Below are 15276 nucleotides of genomic sequence, written 5' to 3' on the forward strand. Positions count from 1 at the left end.
AGGATGAATTTGCTCATATAGGGGAGGCCAAGTCAGGATGGTGTCATCAAATTGTGCTGCTGCTGCTGCTAAGTCGCTTCAGTCGTGTCCAACTCTGTGTGACCCCATAGACAGCAGCCCATCAGGCTCCCCCGTCCCTGGGATTGTGCTACTGTGTGCTTATTGACATGAAGTCATAGAGGAGCAACTATGATGTCATGGGCATTTAAACTTTAAATACCAAGAATATATGAAGATTTTCTGAAAGCATTAAATATGTGCAAGGCTACTCTTTGCTGATTTAAATAGCTCTCTGAAGACCTTAGGGCATCAGTTCTTGTCATGGGAAGGCTACTCTTGGCCAACATTGGTGAAAACTATATATTGGATCCATGAAGGGATCTTTTTCATCAACACTGGGGCCTCTGTTCTGTTAGCATTGTGCTCTAGAGAAAAGGAACTTTTGGTTTGCGCTAGCAGCTGGATGTCAGCTGCTGCTTGTGTCAGCTGACTCTTTTGAGAAGCAACTCAGAGAAAGGTACATCTGTACTAAACTTGACTTTATTTCTTTTCTCTCTCCTTCACTTGGAACAATAGTGTAATTGATCTGTCATTAGTTTGGAGTATCCTATTTCTTTATTGGTTTATTCAAAGGCATTATCCTGTATACTATTGGTTTGTGAAATATTGTTATTAAGTATAATTCCACAGTGAACAGGAGTTAAATATATTCCTGGCAAAGATAACCCTTGTCTGTGAGCATAATTTGGTGAAATAAAAAAGTGATGTGTGTGTGTGTGTCTGTGTGTGAGTGATTAGTGATTATAATGCTTCCTTTATTTTTCCTCTTCTTTTAAAATATTCAAATCTAAAAGTTGAAATCAAAATCTATTTACCTCGGTTCTAATCTACATATAGCCACTGGATTAAAACAGTCAATCTGAGCCTAAGTCAAGGAAGAGGATCCTAAGAGAACCAAAGTTCATTCTCACTGCTGACCAATGCGTTATCGGGCTTTTATGCTTGTTTAATAAATGGTGTTAGAAGGTAATAGAGCCCTCAAAATTACTGAGGGAGTTTGCAGCACAGAAACCAGATGCTGTCCTGATATTTCTCCTTCTACATCATAATTAATGGTGTCAGCTTTCATATCCTGAAGCCTTCCAAACATGTATCTCAGTAAAATAGGTGCTTGGGATAGATAATCCTCTTTGTACTCAGAGCTATCACACCCCAACTCTGTCCTCACATTAGAGTTAAAATAACTTAGTTCTGCCTGATGAACATTTATGAGTTCACTCTGATACAATTATGTCAGTCCTTTTTATCCCTAGCTAAACTCAATGGTTCAAGTAAAGGGCAAATTATACTTTGACTCATCTTCTCTTAATTTGTTCAAAGATGAATTGAAAAAATATGTACTCATCTTTTCTATTCTCATCTTCTTTCTCTTATTTTCTATATCCACTTATTTTTTCTGTTAATAAAAATAACCATACATAACAGATAATTTATATAATTGAATATATTATTTTAGCAACTGTTGATCACGGAAAAGACAGGCAGACTGTATTCTGTAACTGGGGCCTGAAAGGTCAGATGTGAATTTTCCCTAAAATTCTTAGGGCTATGAGGTACAATGAGAGTTTATTTAACACCTTGTTGTGCTGTGCTTAGTTGATCAGTCGTGTCTGACTCTTTGCAACCCCATGGATTGTAGCTCACCAGGCTCCTCTGTCCAGTCAAGAATACTGGTAAGTGGGTTGCCATTGCCTTCTCCAGGAGATCTTCTTGACCCAGGGATGGAATCTGTATCTCCTGCAATTCTTTACCACTGAGCCACCTGGGAGAACTATACAATTCTCAGAGAGAGAAATAAAGATGGTTTGTATGATTTAGAAAATTACCTTGAAAGTGACAAGGAAAGGAAAGAGAAACAAGTAAGAAGGAAAATTTACACCTTAGCTCTCAAAGGAAGAACTATACAAAAAAGATCATCATGACATGATGGTGATTGAGCTACAGGTGAGTGATCACTCACCTGTAGCCAGACGTCCTGGAATGAGAAGTCAAGTGGGCCTTAGAAAGCATCACTATGAACAAAGTTAGTAGCGGTGATGGAATTCCAGCTGAGCTATTTCAAATTGTAAAAGGTGATGCTATGAAAGTGCTACACTCAATATGCCAGCAAATTTGGAAAACTCAGCAGTGGCTACAGGACTGGAAAAGGTCAGTTTTCATTCCAATCCTAAAGAAAGGCAATGATGTAGAATGTTCAATCTACCGTACAATTGCACTCATCTCACATACTAGCAAAATAATGCTCAAAATTCTCCAAGCCCGGCTACAACAGTATGTGAACCATGAACTTCCAGATGTTCAAGCTGGATTTGGAAAAGGAAGAGGAACCAGAGATCAAATTGCCAATGTCTATTGGATCATCGAAAAAGCAAGAGAGTTCTAGAAAAACATTTACTTCTGCTTTATTGACTATGCAAAAGCCTTTGACTGCGTGGATAATGACAAAGTGTAGAGAATTCTTCAAGAGATGGGAATACCAGACCACCTTACCTACCTCCTGAGGAATCTGCATGCAGGTGAAGAAGCAACAGTTGGAAATGGACATGGAACAGCAGACTGGTTCCAAATCGGGAAAGGAGTACATCAAGGCTGTGTATTGTCACCCTGCTTGTTTAACTTACAAGCAGAGTACATCATGAGAAATGCTGGACTGGATGAAACACAAGCTGGAATCAAGATTGCCAGGAGAAATATCAATAAACTCAGATATGCAGATGACACCACCCTTATGGCAGAAAGCAAAGAAGAACTAAAGAGCCTCTTGATGAAAGTGAAAGAGGAGAGTGAAAAACCTGGCTTGGTCCCATCACTTCATGACAAATAGACGGTGAAACAGTTGAAACAATGACAGACTTTATTTTTGGGGGCTCCAAAATCACTGCAGATGGTGATTATAGCCATAAAATTAAAACACACTTGCTCCTTGGAAGGAAAGTTATCGCCAACTTAGACAGATTATTAAAAAGCAGGGACATCACTTTGCCAACAAAGATCCCTCTAGTCAAAGTTATGGTTTTTCCAGTTGTCATGTATGGATGTGAGAGTTGGACTATAAAGAAATCTAAGCATCAACGAATTGATGTTTTGAACTTTGGTGTTGGAGAAGACTCTTGAGAGTCCCTTGGACTGCAAGGAAATTGAACTAGTCAGTCCTAAAGGAAATCAGTCCTGAGTGTTCATTAAAAGGACTGATACTGAAGCTGATGCTGCAATACTTTGGCCACCTGATGCAAAGAACTGACTCATTTGAAAAGACCCTGATGCTGGGAAAGATTGAAGGTGGGAGGAGAAGGGGACAACAGAGGATGAGATGGTTGAATGGCATCACTGACACAATGGACATGAGTTTGAGTAAACTCCGGGACTTGGTGAAGGACAGGGAGGCCTGGCATGCTGCCATCCATGGTGTCGCAAAGAGGCAGACACGACTATGTGACTGAACTGAACCGAACTGGAAGGAAGCCAAATTTAAACCCACAGTGTTGGCCAAAGATAGTTATTTAAAGAGATAAGATAGAGATTGGGATAAAGATAAGATAAAAATTGCTACTGAGGCAAAAATCAATCAACTGAAGCTGAAGCTCCAATACTTTGGCCACTTGATGCAAACAGCAAAGAGACTCATTGGAAAAGACCCTCATGCTGGAAAAGATTGAGGTCAGGAAAAGGGGGTGACAGAGGATGAGATGATTGGATGGCATCACTGACTCAATTGACATGAGTTTGAACAAACTCCTAGAGATAGTGAAGGACAGGGAAGCCTAGTGTGCTGTGGTCCATGGGGTCCCAAAGAGTCAGACACTTTAGTGACTGAGGAACAACAGTGGGAAAGGAGCTTAGATTAGGAGTTCTTTAAGAACGTCTGGGATATTAAAGAGAAATGTGCTTCCTGGAAATGGTACAGAGACTGGCTGGGGCCTGGAAAGAAAGGGAGGAAGTGGGATCGAGGGAGGAAGGGAAGGGATGGAGGGAGGCTGGAAGTGAGATAGCGTGGGCAGGGAAGGAAGTGGCAGGGAGCTAAGTGGTAGAGACAGGGGAGGAAACAGTGACTGAGGCAGGGTACTGCCTTTGAAGCTCATTCCTGCCCAAAACTTCTGTAGTAGGAATTCAGACTTACACAGGGAAACATTTGTGTCTAAACTTACAGTTTGTTTTCCAATATCTCTCTCCTAGAAGATACTAATGTAACATCTCTGAAAACAGAAGCATAAAATGGAAGTTCATTCTCTTAACATTTCAAGTTCTCCTAGATCTGTCTGGTTGAGGGCATCCTGGCAAACCAGAAAAATAGGGGAGTCACTTTTCCATTGCTTTTTCTGGAAATAAATAGATTTTAGGGGCTCTTTGGCTTTAGAAATAGGAAATATTTTAGAGGCAATATGTTGTTTTGTGCTCTTATTTCATAGGAAAGAAAAGGAAGTACCTTTCTCCTGGTCACATGGTTGGTGAGTGATTAAATAAGAACCTGGTTATTATTCCATTTTTTAAAACTCTCAGCATGGTATTCTTTTCCTTAGACTTAAGAACATGTATTTACTTTCTTTCAGCAATATTTTTTTTTTTAAATATAGAATGAAGTATTCTCTCATATAAGGGTAGAGTTAAAAAAAGAAGGCCTATATAAAGAATGATTATATATGTGACTGTTGCTCTTCAAATATTGTTTTTTAAAGGGGCTACTTAGGGACCTCTAGAAACTTTCAGCACTCCAGCTTTGAGGCTGACTGATTTGTCTCAGAGATTAATTAGGAAATGATAGGGAAAGAATCAAAGCATTGGCTTTGGCGTGTTTCCCAGTCACACAAACTGCTTGTGTGTGTGTATTATGCCATCCCCATCACGCATTTCTCACTTCAGAAAGAATTTGAGCTTGTGTGTTTTTTATGAGTTTGGACTTTCATTCTCAGCCTATGCAAGTTTCTGTGGGAATCACTCCTGATTATGACCACATCCATTAGGGGAGAACTGATCAATTACAAGCACACTGTCCTCTGCAAGGAGCAATAAGACCCTTGGGACCCCAGTTGGTGCTCCAACTTTGAGATCACTTTGCTATTCTCCCTCCAGCAGATTCCAGCAGGAGATACAATCTAGAGCCTCAAAAGGCAGGGCTGGAAACTAAACGACAACTTGGCTGTCAGTATTCTGGGCTTGAACCTGCTTTGGCATGGGGGTGGATAAGATGACCTCATAGGTCTTTTTCATCTCCAATTTCTGTGAACCATTGTTCTTGGGAATAGATGATTTAATAGGCTAATACACATTTGTGTTTGCCCATCCTGATGTTCCTTTTATTTGTTATATTTTACTTGGTTACCCTGGGAAGAATAAATACTTTATGTAAGTCCAGAGGCACTCAGAGGTCAAAATCTACAAAGGGCAGAGTTTGAAGGGATGTGGTCAAGAAAGAGAGAGATGGTACATAGGAAATCTGAGCTCACAAGTGCTTTATGCATGTTCCTGGAACAAAGTTTGAGGAAAAGCACCAAGATGTAACGTCTTCTGCTACAGTGGAAAGAATATAAATACGGAGACAGAAGACCTAGTTTGAACTCTGACTTACTGGCTTCTAATGACTTCAGCTTCCACATAGATTATGGATTCAATAATAGTTACCTGCTTATTTCAAGAGGGTTGGTTTAAGAATCATCTGAGAGACTATGTGTCTGTGTATTACAAGAGTAAAGAGATATATAAATTAGTGATATTATCAATATTTAATGAAATGATTCTTATGCTCAGAGCTGAATAGAGTACTTCTGTGTACAAAAATCTATGCCAAAAACAGCTTTATTTTCTGAAAGTAATTTTGGGAGAAAGTACAAGAAATTAACAATGGGGAAATTAAGTTTAATCAGTGCACAGGAAGAAGGAGAAATGAAACCTCAAATGTTCCCATCTTATGGTTTGCTTAGCATGTTAACCAAAGCACTTTTCAAAGTCAGAGAAATTGAAAATCACTATTGATCTTTTTCTTATGATGAACGACTCCTAGGCATTTTAAAAGTAACAATCTAAATGGTTTAATATTCAAAGAAGCTGACTGAAAGAATGTAATTCAATATATATTTTTCTCAGCAAGACTATGACCCAAATTTAGAAGGAAAAAAATATTCCCTGCCTTTAAGAAGCACAGTTTAAAGGGGGAAAATGAATTAGTGAATTAACGAATACATTCAATGTTTTTTAGGGGTTAGATCAGATCAGATCAGATCAGTCGCTCAGTCCTGTCCGACTCTTTGAGACCCCATGAATCGCAGCACGCCAGGCCTCCCTGTCCATCACCAACTCCCGGAGTTCACTCAAACTCACGTCCATCGAGTCAGTGATGCCATCCAGCCATCTCATCCTCTGTCACCCCTTCTCCTCTTGCCCCCAATCCCTCCCAGCATCAGTTTTTCCAATGAGTCAACTCTTCGCATGAGGTGGCCAAAGTCCTGGAGTTTCAGCTTTAGCATCAGTCCTTCCAAAGAAATCCCAGGGCTGATCTCCTTCAGAATGGACTGGTTGGATCTCCTTGCAGTCCAAGGGATTCTCAAGAGTCTTCTCCAACAACACAGCATCAATTCTTCAGCACTCAGCCTTCTTCACAGTCCAACTCTCACATCCATACATGACCACTGGAAAAACCATAGCCTTGACTAGACGAACCTTTGTTGGCAAAGTAATGTCTCTGCTTTTGAATATGCTATCTGGTTGGTCAAAACTTTCCTTCCAAGGAGTAAGCGTCTTTTAATTTCATGGCTGCAGTCACCATCTGCACTGATTTTGGAGCCCAGAAAAATAAAGTCTGACACTGTTTCCACTGTTTCCCTATCTATTTCCCATGAAGTGACGGGACCGGATGCCATGATCTTCATTTTCTGAATGTTGAGCTTTAAGCCGACTTTTTCGCTCTCCACTTTTACTTTCATCAAGAGGCTTTTGAGTTCCTCTTCACTTTCTGCCATAAGGGAGGTGTCATCTGCATATCTGAGGTTATTGATATTTCTCCCGGCAATCTTGATTCCAGCTTGTGTTTCTTCCAGTCCAGCGTTTCTCATGATGTACTCTGCATAGAAGTTAAATAAACAGGGTGACAATATACAGCCTTGATGTACTCCTTTTCCTATTTGGAACCAGTCTGTTGTTCCATGTCCAGTTCTAACTGTTGCTTCCTGTCCTGCATACAGACTTCTCAAGAGGCAGATCAGGTGGACTGGTATTCCCATCTCTTTCAGAATTTTCCACAGTTTATTGTGATCCACACAGTCAAAGGCTTTGGCATAGTCAATAAAGCAGAAATAGATGTTTTTCTGGAACTCTCTTGCTTTTTCCATGATCCAGCGGATGTTGGCAATTTGATCTCTGGTTCCTCTGCCTTTTCTAAAACCAGCTTGAACATCTGGAAGTTCACTTTTCACATATTGCTGAAGCCTGGCTTGGAGGATTTTGAGCATTACTTTACTACCGTGTGAGATGAGTGCAATTGTGCAGTAGTTTGAGCATTCTTTGGCATTGCCTTTCTTTGGGATTGGAATGAAAACTGATCTTTTCCAGTCCTGTGGCCACTGCTGAGTTTTCCAAATTTGCTGGCATATTGAGTGCAGCACTTTCACAGCATCATCTTTCAGGATTTGGGAATTCTATCACTTCCACTAGCTTTGTTCGTAGTGATGCTTTCTAAGGCCACTTGACTTCACATTCCAGGATATCTGGTTCTAGGGATTAAGATAGGATCAAAATGATTCTTACAAAAGGGTTTTATTTGGTTCTACTTCTTCTCAAATTACTCATTGGTATCTAGGAGTTGTCTTATGAGTGATCCACCCACTAAATCATTGGCCATCATTTTGTAAACACTATTTTTGTCCTTTCCTATTCCTGTTCATGTAGTAATCCCTCTTGGCTTTGTTAAATTTCAGTGAAGCCCCTATTACTGTTGACCCTCAGGGATGCCTCTCTACTGGTCCCTGTTTGAGTTGCCTCTGTGGCCCATAAGTGCCTCTTCTGGCGTTAGTACAGCACAAGGAACACTAAATAAATAGATCAGACAGGTGTATAAACAAACTGCAGTAGAAATGCCTAGTAGGAATCTATTGATTCTACTTAGCTAGGGGAATGTGGTGGGTTCATCGAATGCTGTTCCTGAAAGAACACATTTATTTTTAAAATACAAAACTAAATGTGTTGACAGAGAGGAGAGAAAAGACATCCAAGGATTATGGAAGTATATGGGCTTCCTTCATAGCTCACTTGGTAAAGAATCCACCTGCAATACAGGAGACCCCAGTTCAATTCATGGGTCGGGAAGCTCCGTTGGAGAAGAGATAGGCCACCCACTCCAGTATTCTTGGGCTTCCCTTGTGGGTCAGCTGGTAAAGAATCTACCTGCAATGTGGGAGACTTGGGTTAGATCCCTTGGTTGGGAAGACCCCCTGGAGAAGGGAAAGACTATGCATGCCAGTATTCTGGCCTGGAGAATTCCATGAACTATATAGTCCATGGGGTCACAAAGAGTTGGACACGACTGAGTGACTTTCACTTTCACTTTCATGGACAAAAGCAGAGACATGTAAGAGTTTATACCATCTAGTTTAGAAAAAAAAAGTAAAGCCTTTTCTCAAAGGCAGTATAATAAAGTACTTAGGTAACAAAAGCACATTAGAACAAAGGCCAACCATGTCTATAAAAGATGGAATGTCTAGTTTTACTCCGCCACCATTCTACCTTCCTATGGTAGCATAAGAAGTAGAGTTAATAGCATTTCTTTTCTCATTAAACAATAAAACAATTTGAATTAAAATTCCTCTAAGTGAAGTTCTGAGATGGAGAAGAGCTGTGGTGAGTTCAAAGAGTAATGAAGCATATTACTGAAATGCCTGGAGACCTAACCACTAAGGGCTTAGAAACCATAACTATAACCAGCAAGTTGTCCATTTGGTGGTAGCAAATATAAACTAAGCTGAGTGTCTGAGACTTTAAAGTCTTTTTACTGAGACACATGTACCCCAGCGTTCATTATAGCACTGTTTACATTAGCTAGGACATGGAAGCAACCTAGATGTCCATCAGCAGACGAATGGATAAGGAAGTTGTGGTACATATACACAATGGAATATTCAGTTCAGTTCAGTTCAGTCACTCGGTCGTATCCAACTCTTTGCGACCCCATGAATCGCAGCCTCCCTGTCCATCACCATCTCCCGGAGTTCACTCAGACTCACGTCTATCGAGTCGGTGATGCCATCCAGCCATCTTATCCTCTGTCGTCCCCTTCTCCTCCTGCCCCCAATCCCTCCCAGCAGCAGAGTCTTTTCCAATGAGTCAACTCTTCACATCAGGTGGTCAAAGTACTGCTCAGCTATAAAAAGGAGGACACGTGAGTCAGTTCTAATGAGGTGGATGAAACTGGAGCTTATTATACAGAGTGAAGTAAGTCAGAAAGAGAAACACGAATACTGTATATTAACACATATGTATAAAATTTAGAAAGATGGTAACGATGATCCTATATGCAAGGCAGCAAAAGAGACACAGACTTTTGGACTCTGTGAGAGAAGGTGAGGGTGGGATGTTTTGAGAGAACAGCATTGAAACATGTATATCACCATATATAAAATAGATGACTGGTGCAAGTTTGATGTATGAAGCAGGGCACTCAAAGCTGGTGCTCTGGAACAACTCAGAGGGGTGGTGTGGGGAGAGAAGTGGGAGGTGGGTTCAGGATGGGGGGACACATGTGCCCCTGTGGGTGGTTCATGTTGATGTATGGCAAAAACAATCACAATATTGCAAAGTAATTATCTTTCAATTAAAATAAATAACTTAATTTAAAAAGGTCTCTTTACCTTGACTCATGAGTGTCTAATGTAGTAATTAGTACATCAGTTAAATTGGATCCTAAATACAACCACTTGTTTTCAGAAACTGAGTAGTTTCGATGGAAGTTTCCGATTAAACATGCAGAAGGCACTCAGGTTTTATTCTAAGGCATAAAAAGTTGCGTTGAGACCCATGGTTCTGAATCCACATAGTCTTTACTCTATGTAAATCAATGTGATTTCCTGGCATCATCAACCACTATACTAGGACAACTTGAAGGCTATCGTTTTGTATAAAAAAGATTGTTTCCTCTTTGAACCACAGCTTCCTATGAGTTGTTTGGTTTATACTACCATCCTCCCCACCTCCCTAAACCACTCAGTAGCAACAGATATGTTGAGTTATACTTTCCTCCAGCTGCTCCAGCAATGCTTTTCTGGTTGGTTTTTTTCCTCTCACTAGTAGGTATATATAATATCAGTTGTGCTCTGGATTAAATGATAAGCTCTGAGAGGGTAGGGACCAGGGAACTATTTGGGAGTTGACTGTGAGTTAATGTTTTTATGTGATGTAATCATGTTGCTGTCTTACGCACCACATCATCAATTTTGGTAAGTCAGGGTCTAAAAATGCATTCTTTAGAGCAGCAGAGGGTTTGAAAACTTCTTAGAAATTTCAGAGATAGATTTCTCTGCTCATGTACCCCCAGAAAATTTCTCTTTGTCCTTTTAACAAGACTTTTTTTACATTTTCACAAACACAGGACAAAAAGATGATAAAAATAGTGTTGAAAACATACTGTGTATTTGGGTCTGTACTAAACAATTTCCATAGAGATGACGCTTACTCTTCCCTGTAACTCAATGATCTCCATATTAAAGATGCAGAAACTAAGACTTTAGACAGAATAAGTAAACATTCCAAGGTCACATGGTGAGAATGTAGCGGGGCTAGGGCTGAAATCCAGGTCTGATGGCACTAAAACCTGTGCTTTTCAGTGGGAACTCTCAGTCTTCACCATTCAAACACAAACAAGGCTAATCTGTGACAGGGGAGGACAGGATTTGGGGTTCTTACTGTGGACCTTGGGTTTGCTGTTATTTCATCTTTTTTTTTTTTTTGCAATAGTGAAGTGAAGTGAAAGTCACTCAGTCATGTCCAACTCTTTGCTACCCCATGGACTATACAGTCCTTGGAATTCTCCAGGCCAGAATACTGGAGTAGGTAGCATTTCCCTCTCCAGGGGATCTTCTCAACCCAGGGATCAAACCCAGGTTTCACACATTGCAGGTGGCTTCTTTACCAGCTGAACCAATACCTGAATGATAAACTTAGAAATTAGTCAAAATTCTTCTGGATGAAGCTATGAAGACACAGATCATATTATCTTGGAAGATTGTTTTTCAAAAAGAGAAATATATAATATTAAGAATGGAATGTTGGTTGATAGACAAGTGCAAAGATTTAATCAAAGTAATAAAATACAGAATAGGAATACCTAGTTGACACAAGCTAATCTAAAAATTATTTGGGTACCAAAACATGTATTGTATTAACTTTTTAAAAAAAAAAGTTAAGGTAGCCTATGACTTAGAACTGAAAAAAGAGAGACTAGGAAAATGCACTTTTCTCATATATTCAGAAAGATAATGCCTTTACTAACATATTGACTTAAATTCGATTTACCCTTAAAGAAAAGTAAAGAAATCAAAGATTATTTAGGGAAAAACTACCAAAAGATGGAAGACATTGAAGCTGAGAATTATAGGTAAATGTTAATAGCATTTGAGTTGTTCAGTTTAGAGAGAAATCAAAGTTAACACTCACTGTACACCTAAAATTGTTGTAAAAGCTGAATTTTTTCATTGGCTTCTACTTTTACATGGAGGGGAAGGATCAGATTGTGTTTCAGATTTATGTCATTTTACGCAAAGAAATTTTCTTTTCTGAAAAATTATATGTAAATCAAGAGTTTTCACCAAAATAAAACTATGAGAGAAAAGAGCCGAGGAATTTCATTAATAGATTCAAGTCTGAAAGAAGTGAAAACCCTGAGTTATTCTTTTCTATGGCACTGCGAACAGACCACAGGTCCCCCACTTCATACCCCACTTCCTTCAAAAAGCCTCTGTGAGTCAGTTCGTGCTGTGACTGACATATAAATTTTTCTAAAGCGATTGAAATGGAACAAAACCAGAACATCAAAATGCTCTCCAAACCCAACCTGACCCAACCTGATATTTCCCTTGGTTTGAATCCCTGGTATTAAAAAAGAAAAAAGAAAAAAAGCTTTAAATGCTCTAGAGAGCCTTTCTGGAGAAGGCAATGGCACCCCACCCCAGTACTCTTGCCTGGAAAATCCCATGGACGGAGGAACCTGGGAGGCTGCAGTCCATGGGGTCGCTAAGAGTCGGACACGACTGATCGACTTCACTTTCACTTTTCACTTTCCTGCATTGGAGAAGGAAATGGCAACCCACTCCAGTGTTCTTGCCTGGAGAATCCCAGGGATGGGGGAGCCTAGTGGGCTGCTGTCTGTAGGGTCGCACAGAGTCGGACACGACTGAAGTGACTTACCAGCAGTAGCAGCAGCAGAGAGCCTTTCTATTTCAAAAAGAAATTCTATGGTGAATGCTTAGGAAAAAAAAAGACACGGATCTATTTGTTTTGCAAATGTTGATATGGGGGTCTGATTTGCTTGAACTATCTAGTTATCTAGAAGTTTTGATTATATTGATGTGGTCAAAGTAGATATAACAACACCACTTTGAGTCCCATGCCTATAATTGAATCAACAAGACAACTTTGCTGATTATTTTATATTAAAATTAATTATGCAATTAGGGTGATAAATGGCATGCTTAGTCTCCTTTACAGAGAGAGAAGTCTGGAAAATTGACATCCTTAGACTTTCCATACTTAGAAAATTTAGGAACTTCAAACAAGAATGTTGCCCATTTATTGGCCCCTTCAGTTTTGCACTCTGTGCAAAACAGTCTGTAGGTGTTGCTCCTACAGTATCTGTGCTAGCTCCTCCTATTAGACCACAGAAAGACTGGGCAGCCTTATTGGAGAGCAGCCTTAGCCAAGGAATAGATACCACTTCTGACTTTCTTTTACTTGACCACTGGGAAGGTTCTTAATAATTTATAATCTTGATACCTCAAGCTTGTGTCCCTTGTTCACATGGAAGCAAATATAGCTTTTTTTTTTTTTTTTTTTCTGAGCAACTATAAGAAGGACCTTCCAAGCCATAGTTTATTGTTCATAGTTTCTGGGTTTTTTTTTTTTTTTAATTTGACTACTTGGTGGGATCCTGGGAATATGGAGACCTCATCATTCTTTAAGATTTGAGATATACTTAGAGGCTAAATTAAAATCAGTCTCCACACAATAGCAAAGGGTATGTGTTAGGAGTGGGTGGTGATGTTGAATTAGGAATGGCTAGGTGCAACTTCTCTTCCAAAGGTGTGAAGCCAATTACCCTGACCTCCTAGAGCAGGACACATAAAAAGCTCCTAATAGAATGTCTACTTCTATTCATTTCACTTCTACTTATTACAGTTGACTCTTTGACTTCTAGAGACTTTAGCATCCACGGATTTTGGTATCAGTAGAAGATTCTGGAACCAACCCATACCAGTCCCCAAAAGTGACTAGTTTAATTGTGGGTTTGGATTCAAAAGGACATGATTGGGATTTGGGAAGGGATTGGTTGCTCAGATACAGATAAGGCAAGAACTGTAAACCAAAGTGAAGAAGTGGAACCTGAGAATTTTGCTGACCCTGAAAAACGGGGACTGTTTTATAAAACAAAAGGTCAGAAACACATGGAGAAGATATCAAATTTTATTGCCAGATAAGTGACATTCCATTTTATTGTTTTCCTCTATTTCTTTGCATTGATCACAGAGGATGGCTTTCCTATCTCTCCTTGCTATTCTTTGGAAATCCACGTTCAAATGGGTATATATTTCCTTTTCTCCTTTGCCTTTCACTTCTCTTCTTTTCTCAGCTATTTGTAAGCCTCCTCGGACAACCATTTTGCCTTTTTGCATTCCTTTTTCTTGGGGATGGTCTTGATCACTGCCTCCTGTGCAATGTCATGAACCTCTGTCCATAGTTCTTCAGGCACTGTACCAGGTACCTCTTCAGGTTCTCTAATTCCTTGAATCTCTCTGTCACTTCCACAGTATAATTGTAAGGAATTTGGTTTAGGTCATACCTGAATGGTCTAGTGGTTTTCCCCACTTTCTTCAATTTAAGTGTGAATTTGGCAATAAGGAGTTCATGATCTGCGCCACAGTCAGCTCCTGGTCTTGTTTTTGCTGACCCTGTAGAGCTTCTCTTCAAGACTAGAGGTCTTTTCAAGAAAATTAGTGATATCAAGGGAACATTTCATGTAAAGATGGGCACAATAAAACACAGAAATGGTATGGACCTAGCAGAAGCAGAAGATATTAAGAAGAGCTGGCAAGAATACACATAACTATACAAAAAAGATCATCATGACCCAGATAACTACGATGGTGTGATCACTCACCTAGAGCCAGACATCCTGGAATGTGAAGTCAAGTGGGCCTTAAGAAGCATCACTACTAGCAAAGCTAAAGGAGGTGATGGAATTCCAGCTGAGCTATTTCAAATCATAAAAGATGATGCTATGAAAATGCTGCACTCAATATGCCAGCAAATTTGGAAAACTCAGCAGTGGCCACAGGGCTGGAAAAGATCAGTTTTCATTCCAATCCCAAAGAAGGGCAATGTCAAAGAATGTTCAGACTACTGCACAATTGCACTTATCTCACACACTAGCAAAATAATGCCCCAAATTCTCCAAGCCAGGCTTCAACAGTATGCAAACTGTGAACTTCCAGATGTTCAAGCTGCATTTAGAAAAGGCAGAGGAACCAGAGATAAAAATGCCAACATCTGTTGGATCATCAAAAAAGCAAGAGAGTTCCAGAAAAACATCTACTTCTGTTTTATTGACTATACCAAAGCCTTTGAAGATCATGTCATCTGGTCCCATCACTTCATGGCAAACAGATGGGGAAACAATGGAAACAGTGACAGATTTTATTTTCTTGGGATCCAAAATCATTGTAGATGGTGACTGCAGCCATGAAATTAAAAGATGTTTGCTCCTTGGAAGAAAAGCTATGACCAACCTAGACAGCATATTAAAGAGCAGAGACATTATTTTGCCAACAAAGGTCCATCTAGTCAAGGCTATGGTTTTTCCAGTGGTCATGTATGGATGTGAGAGTTGGACCATAAAGAAAACTGAGTGCCAAAGAATTGATGGTTTTGAACTGTGGTGTTGGAGAAGACTCTTGAGAGTCCCTTGGACTGCAAGGAGATCCAACCAGTCAATCCTAAAGGAAATAAGTCCGGAATATTGACTGGAAG

General features: G+C 39.8%; 1 long non-coding RNA gene across 1 annotated transcript in view; it reads left to right on the forward strand.

Moving 5' to 3' along the window:
• Positions 1-239: 239 nt before the first annotated feature.
• The window catches only part of LOC109558798 (uncharacterized), a 36418-nt gene continuing 21381 nt past the window's right edge, over positions 240-15276 (forward strand). Inside the window, exons 1-2 of the long non-coding RNA XR_002180654.2 lie at positions 240-517; positions 4467-4505. This is a non-coding gene — a long non-coding RNA (uncharacterized lncRNA). The remainder of the gene's footprint in view (positions 518-4466; positions 4506-15276) is intronic.

Source organism: Bos indicus, chromosome 5 (genome assembly GCF_029378745.1).
Source record: "Bos indicus isolate NIAB-ARS_2022 breed Sahiwal x Tharparkar chromosome 5, NIAB-ARS_B.indTharparkar_mat_pri_1.0, whole genome shotgun sequence".
NCBI classification, from domain to species: Eukaryota; Metazoa; Chordata; class Mammalia; order Artiodactyla; family Bovidae; genus Bos; species Bos indicus.